The sequence below is a fragment of the Hemitrygon akajei genome, chromosome 27 (genome assembly GCF_048418815.1).
Source record: "Hemitrygon akajei chromosome 27, sHemAka1.3, whole genome shotgun sequence".
In the NCBI taxonomy this organism is placed as follows: Eukaryota; Metazoa; Chordata; class Chondrichthyes; order Myliobatiformes; family Dasyatidae; genus Hemitrygon; species Hemitrygon akajei.
This window is the reverse complement of record NC_133150.1, coordinates 39,298,348-39,306,387: the sequence shown is the minus strand read 5'-3', so window position 1 is coordinate 39,306,387 and position 8,040 is coordinate 39,298,348. Positions and strand designations below refer to the sequence as shown.

The 8,040-nt window shown below is 39.7% G+C and overlaps 1 long non-coding RNA gene across 1 annotated transcript; it reads left to right on the top strand.

Moving 5' to 3' along the window:
• The first annotated feature begins 433 nt into the window (after window positions 1-433).
• Window positions 434-6,689, top strand: LOC140717032 (uncharacterized). Its single transcript, XR_012096423.1, has 3 exons — window positions 434-529; window positions 3,065-3,110; window positions 6,590-6,689. It is a non-coding gene; the product is annotated as an uncharacterized lncRNA (long non-coding RNA).
• Window positions 6,690-8,040: the final 1,351 nt, after the last annotated feature.

Genomic DNA, 8,040 nt, shown 5'->3' with positions numbered 1-8,040 from the left:
AGAGATTGTAACTCTGATTTTCACACAGACACATCCTCAGTGTCATCACTGCTGTCCTGATCAGTAATTCTGCTGTGCTTTAGGATAATGGTAAATGTGGCAGTTCAGGCAGCTGGGACGTTGCAGAGCCACAGATTGATGTGAAGTTCAGATCCCCACCTATGGCATCTTTATTAATTTTCTGATGTTCAATAATTCTTTCCCACAGAACCGGTGTCTGTTCCAGTGCTTCAATTTCTCTCTCCTGCAAATGTCTCGTGTGGTGGGGGCTCCGTGTCACTGTCCTGTGAGTCTGTACTGGGATCCCTTCCCATTCAATACACATGGTATGAAAACATCTCATCTTTGGATTCAAAGATCTCTAACACCAGTAAACTGGATCTACGTTGTCAATCCTTCAAACACCAAAACCATCAATATTACTGCAAAGTCTCAAATACTCTTGGAGCAAAGTCTAGTGAAATAGTGAATGTGTCCATCTACAACAGAGGAGGCAATTGCAGTCTTGTGATTCGATTCAGTGGCACTGGTAAGTGGTGGAGGAGGGTCTGAATCATCAGGGTGATTGATTGAGTATCATGTACTGTTTTCAAGATTCAAGATTGCTTAATATCATTTCCAACACACAAGTGCATGGAGAACAAAATAATTGTTACTCTGGATCCGATGCAGTACAAAACAAAAACACAATAAGATATAGATCACGATAATAAAGTAACACAATGGATACAAATTCATAAGACAGTTTATATACATTGATTGCATGTTCATAAAGCACCATAGGCACAATTGTGCTTGTAACTCAAGTGGCTGATAAGAAATGAAAAAGTAGTGGTGGTGGGTTTTGTGGAGGGAGGAGTTAGTGGAGTGGGGGTGTTAATCTATGTTCTGAAGGTTGCATTCAAGCATTTCTGGAACATTCTGTCTCCACCGTGACAAATCTTGCAGAGAATGGCATGTCATGTTCAGTAGCTGAGAAGTGAGTGTTAAACCAGAGAGTATCTTGTCTTGCTGAGTATGGTAGCTTTGTATCCAAATGGCTGATGTTTCTGATCACTGACTGAGATTTTCTCATCTTTGAAAAACAGCAAGAACCCAAACTCGCTTCTTCTAGATTTCGAAACAGTTTCCAGTGGGTTGTTTCATGGAAAATAGAGAGAATTGAACAGTTTATACCATGTGCAATACAAGGGGTGATTGATAAGTTTGTGGCCTAAGGTTATACAGCTCTCGTTACCACAGGCAGTGGTGGAAGCCATGTCACTTGAGTGTCTTTAAGGCAGTATTTGATCAGTTCTTAATTAGTCAGGGCAGGAAAGGTAATGGAGAGAAGGCAGGAGAATGGGGTTGAGAAGACAATGCATCAGTTATAATAAAATGGTGGACCAGGCTCGATGGGCTGAAGGCCTAATTCTGCTTCTCTGTCTTCTGATCCTTGTAGTCTTATGGACAAAGACAGGATGCAGAATGGAGTTCTATCTGGAAAAGTGTGAAGGTGTACATTTTGGAAGATGACATTTGAAGACAGAATACAATGTTAATGGCAAAATGTTGGAGTCCAAGAACAAATGTCCTTCAAAGTTGACTAACAAATTGAAAGGATGGTGATGAAGGCACATGCTCTACTGACCTTCATTAATTGGAGTACTTAAGTCAAGAGTCAGGAGGTAACATTAAAGCTCTATAAAACACTGGTTAGTTCACACATGGAGTTTTGTGTTTGGTGCGGGTCTCCTCATTCTAGGAAGGTTGTGGAATCTTTACAGGATGTAGAGGAGATTTATCTTGATGTAACCGAATATATCAGGGATGTTCAAGGCACTTTTCGATCGATACATGACAGTTGTGTGCTGTGCAGAGGGAAGGGTTGGATTGATCATGGAGTACAGTTAAGGCTGGAACAACATGGTGGGCCGAAAGGCCTGTACTGTGTTATACAGATCCATGTTGTATATAAAAGGGACCTGAGGGGCAATATTTTTACACAGACAATGAGGGTATCTGGAACATATTACTGAACAAATTTGGGCAGGTGGAGACCATAAAAATGATTTTAAAACCTTTCTGGACTAAATACAAGCAAGTAAGACTAGATCAGTTAAACACACTCATCAGTGTGAATGAGTTGAGCTGATGGGCCTGTTCCCATACTGTATAACTCTGATGTTTAATGATGTTTGTCTGCCCACTATTAGAACTGGAACACAAGAGGTTCTTCTGCATATGGTGGACAACAAGAACAACATATCCAAAATGATGGAGGAACTCAGCAGGTCAGGCAGCATCTATGCAAAGGAAAAAACAGTAAGCGTTTCAGGCCAAAATCCTTCATCAGAAAGGGTTTTCGTCTGCAATGTCTACTGTTTATTCTTTCTGTAGATGCTGCCTGAACTGCTGAATTCCTTCAGTATTTTGTATTATATCAGGAATTGGCTTTTCATTGAGAACAGAAGCATTACACTGTCATATCAACAACTGTACTTGGTCCAATATCTCCACATTCACTCAGTGCAGAGATGAGTTCATCCCCCTGGTGAATGTTGAGACCCCAACAACAGATCTCCCAGTGCTGGCAGCTGTCATTAGCCCGGCTGGAACTTCCACTTCTGTTTGCACATGATTAAATAGGGTTTGCAGTCCCAGCGATCCAAGCCCCATAACTTCCCCAGGAACATCGGTGTTCACATATGCACAGGATTAAATAGGGTTTTCAATCCCAGCGATCCAAGCCCCATAACTTCCCCAGGAACATCGGTGTTCAGATATGCACAAGATTAAATAGGGTTTGCAGTCCCAGCGATCCAAGCCCCATAACTTCACCAGGAACATCGGTGTTCAGATATGCACAGGATTAAATAGGGTTTTCAATCCCAGCGATCCAAGCCCCATAACTTCCCCAGGAACATCGGTGTTCAGATATGCACAGGAAACAGAAAATTACTCACCTCCATGTAACCAATCAGTCCTTTATTGAGGCATGAGTTTCTACCCGTCAATCATGTACTCTTGCTTAACTGCACTTGGAAAAGACATAAGACTGAATTATCTTTCCTTGCCTCAACAGGACGTGAATATTCATGTGAAACATTTACAACAGTATCAACTGCAAGGTAAACCACTTAATCCAGTTCTGCTCAAATGTACAATGTTCTCATTGCTGGTGCTATGATTGGCCCTGCTCCTGTATAAGAGATGATTAAGAGGGAAATTACAATTTTATTCATTTAAACTGAATGTCTGTGAGAATATTGTTTTCATTTCCACATCCAGTAGTATAACCAATTCTCTACTACATGTTTTAAGGCCAGGAATCCAAGATAAATTGATCTCTCTAAATATTCTGCCATAACTTAGACGTGAAAGTTGATACAAGTTTTTTTTTATAAGTAAACACAAAATACACTGCAGATGTTGGGGTCAAAGCAACACGCACAATATGCTGGAGGAACTCAGCAGGTCGGGCAGCGTCCGTGGAAACGAGCAGTCAATGCTTTGGGCCGAGACCCATGGAAATGAACTGTCAACATTTCAGGCTGAGAAACCTACCAGCCTTCTCCTTCCCACCCTCCCCCCACCTGCTCGGCCTGAAACATTGACTGTTCGTTTCCACTGGTCTTGGCCGGAAACATTGACTGTTCGTTTCCACGGGTCTTGGCCGGAAACGTTGACTGTTCGTTTCCACTGGTCTTGGCCGGAAACATTGACTGTTCGTTTCCACGGGTCTTGGCCGGAAACGTTGACTGTTCGTTTCCACGGGTCGTGGCCGGAAACGTTGACTGTTCGTTTCCGTGGGTCTCAGCCGGAAACGTTGACTGTTCGTTTCCACGGATGTTGCTCGACCTGCTGAGTTCCTCCAACGTGTTGTGCGTGTTTTATTTTAAGTAGATTATTGGAATGGATAATGATAACCAAAGGGGATAAATTCACTCAACTTCACTTGTCTCATTATTGAAATGTGCACGCAACTATTTGACTCACTTTCAAGAACTTTTCATCTCATGTTCTCGATATTTTTTTCCTTATTTAATTAATATTTTAATTTCTTTTTCTATTTGTACAGATGGTTATTGTTTGCACTCGGGTTGAACGTTCTAGTTGGCGGGTTTTCCATTGATTCTGTTGTGGTTATTATTCTTTAGATTTATTGAGTATGCCCACAAGAAATTGAATCTCAGGGTTGTATATGGTGATGTACATGTATTTTGATAATAAATCCACTTTGAACTTTAAGCTTCAGGGTTCAGATAATGCTGTTGTGTAACAGAATCATATGGTCCTAGAGTCGTATAACAGACAAAGACCATGTGGATTTCCATTGCACATCTATCTTCAGAACACTGCAAATGTCTTGGGCACCCTCAATTTTTTAAAATATATTTTTTATTCTTTTTTTTTCAACAAACAAACAAACAACAAAAAAAGCAACACATCCACAAAAACCACGACAATAACAAAATCAAATTAAATATTGAGCAGCAAAAGGGAGAATAATATAAAGGCAAAAGTAAACATACACAGCAGAGGTGCACCGCACCAAAAAACCTCAGTCCTCACCCCATAAGAAAGTCCAATACAGGGCCCCATATCCTTTCAAAAATGTCCCCTCTGTTCTCATTACATAGTCTCAGTCTCTCCAAATGTAAAATATTTACCAGTTCTCTCAGCCACAGTTCGTACGTAGGCACAAAGTCCATTTTCCACATTTGCAGGATTAACATCTTAGCAATCACCATTCCAAACAATACAGCCATTTTTTCATACTTATTGGCTGAAGGCAGGGAGCTTGTTGGTCCAAGGATGACTATCAGCAGGTCCGGTTCCCACCGCTTCCCCTAAGCCTCAGAGAAACAGTGAAAAATACTTTTCAAGTATGCATAAAGCTTACAACATGACCAGAATGAATGTGACAAGTTACTGTTCTCAACTGAACCCTCAGTGTTTTTTATATATAGTTTCAGATGCCAACATTTCCACAGAGCCCTGATATCAAGATTGAGGGTTTCTGGGATTACATGGAGAGACAGAGCCAAGTGAGACAGCCAAAGTCTGCAGAAGAAGTTAGCAAGTTCTCCAAGATCCTTCGAATAATCTACCAGCTAATTTTTCTATAAAACTGCATGACAGTGTACTGAAAGTAATTGGTTTTACAGGCAAAGTGTGGTAACACCCAATACTGATTTGATTTAGTTTCTTTCTGCTAACCGCACATTATAGTAAATATTTAGATATTTAAAAACTTTTTGTTTCATTAGTTTTGAAAGCATCTTCACTTTACAGAATTATTTTACATGTGCTTTAGACTTTTGCACAATACTATATGTAAACTCAACCTTGCAGCACATTGCCCAGTGCCTTTATGGAGATGTGACTTAAGATATCATTCAGACACTTCACAAACACTGAGTGTGACTCTGTTTCCACCACTCTCTGGGTAAAAACAAGCCCTTCACATCCCTTCTAAATCTATGTCATCTTGGTTTATTCACCTCTGAGAATGAGGAAAATTTGCTGTCGTCTATCCAACCTGTACATCTCATAATTTTCCATCCCTCAACTATATCCAATCTTCACCCTATCTGCTCCAAGAACAGCAAGCCTAAGTTCTTGTTAAATGTTTATCCTTTGGAAATAAGAATCATTTGTTACATTCAAAGGGGTGTCATGCAGTATTCTCCATGACTACTCCATCACTAACCCTCACCCATGATGTGTGATGAGTTTTGTGTTTGCCAAACCCTAGGATGCTGCTTTCCTTTACCCTGATATTCATTGACATTCACTGACTCAAAGATTGCTGGTAGAGTAACAAGTAGTAAGGTCACATCTTGCAGGGTTGGGCAAAGTCTCAATGACAATAACTGGAGAAATAAATGTCATTTGAAGATGACACTCAGACAGATTATTTCTCAGGTAGTGAATAGGATTTCGAAGAATCTTGATCAGCTGGGTTTTTGGGCAGAGGAATAGCAAAATGGAGTTTAATTCAGAACTGTGCCAAGTTTTGCATTTTCAAAAGTCAAATCAAGTAAGAATTTCACAGTGCTTGGTCAGCCTTAGGAAGTGTTATAGAACAATGGAATCTTGGAATTCAGGTACATGGTTCCCTGAAAGTGGAGTCAGAAAAGGAAAGGTTAGTAAAGAAAGTTTCTGGCATGAATCATAGTAGAGAAGTTGGTAATCTGCTAAAAACAACAGTTATTAAACTGGATGAATTGCAGAAAGGATTTCAAAGTTCAAAGTAAATTATAGACAGGTATATGTCATCATACAAAACACTAAGATTCATTTTATCGTGGCACACTTAGTAATTCCAACAACCACAATAGAATCAATGAATGACCGCATGCAAGATGTTGCTATTGCCTTGAGAAAATCTGGTTTTATTCCAACTGATGATCAGGTTGTTCCCCCTTCTCCAACCCACCGTTCAGTCAATGCTAGTTTACTCTTCTAGTTGAACTTCTCTGGCTCTGCTTACATTGCACTGTCCACTTCACAAAGGTTACAGAGGAAACAAGAGATGAATGCTTCAAGCACAAAACCACCTTGGTTCATCTCATCAGTTCTGTATCTCTTCCCCTTTGCTCAGTTTCATGATATGGAAAATATGGAAAATGGGCCGTTGGCTACTCTTCGCTCTGCTGATGATCTGCACTATTTCAGTCACATGGTTCACAAGGAAAACTAAGGTAGGCTTCTGGATGTCAGTGGAATTTGCTTTCAAATATACAGATCATTTGAGAAAAGACATTTATGTTTTCTTATCCAATGGTCAATACAAAGCTATTTGCAGATGATATTGAAAAGATGTTGACACACTGTATGTATGCAGAATGGTTGATGCAAATAAATTGGAGTCCAAGTTCCAGATACAAATGTATAGCAGAGTTCCCAGTGTCGATGAGTCTGATGATTTGACTGTTGCCTTTTACAGAAACCTGATGAATCAGCTCCTCACAGACCGGTCTATAAGGTAAAGTGAAGGCTTCTGGATCACACAGATTGTGCTGGAATTTTGTACCAAGATCAAATATTCATACGTCTTCAGAAATTGTGCAAATATAACATTTGTGGAGAATTAATCTCTTTTGTTAGACCCACATTCCCTAACCCCTGTAATTTCTTTTGAATTAGTTTTATATTCGGAAGTTAGAAAATGTAGCACGTGTGACAAGGTATCTCTAAAATGAACCTTTTGAAGAGCAGCTAAAGACTCAAACAAAAAAAGAGTTTAAAAAACGTAGCCCAGCATGTGCAGAGATGGTCAAGTTTAAAAAAAGAGAAGTAGCACAACACATGTTCTTCTGAAGGGCGGACACAATCAAGTTGTTTTAAATGTCAGAAATCGGAAGGGTTCATCCGTTCATAAAGAGTTGGTACTGGGTGATAAACAATTTAAAACAGTAGAAATAGTTGGTTACATCAGAAAGATTGGCTCGTTTGATTCCACAGCAGATAATTGGAATATGTATACTGAGCTAATTCAACACTAGTCTGAAGCAAATGTAATAGACACTGAGAAACGAGTGTAAATTTTGCTGAGCGCTTTGCCTTTAAAGGCATACAGTTGATTTCAAAGTTTGACTGCTTCAACCAAACCAGAAATTAGCTTTAATGATATTCTTAAAGTAAGGCAGGAACATTTGGAAAAAATGCCATAGTTGATTGTAGAATGCTATAGGTTTCATAAGCAGAATCAAAAAGCAGGGGAGTCCACTTCAGTGTTTGTGGCTGAATTGAAGAGATTGTCTGAGTATTGTCAGCTCAATGATGCATTGAAAGATTATTTACTTTGTGGAATCTTACAAGAAAGCATTCAAAAATGGCTCCTAACTGAAGCACAACTCACATTGGAGAGAGCAGCTAAAATTGCTGTTTCAATGGAATCAACAGACAGATGCAATTGAATTGCAATCAGGAATGAAAGTGAGTGTGAACAAATTGCAACGTCCAAACACAAACAGGCCAGGCTGATCAAATTGTGTTACCATTGTGTCAGGGACTCACATTCACTAAAGATATGCAGGTTTAAAGGTAAAA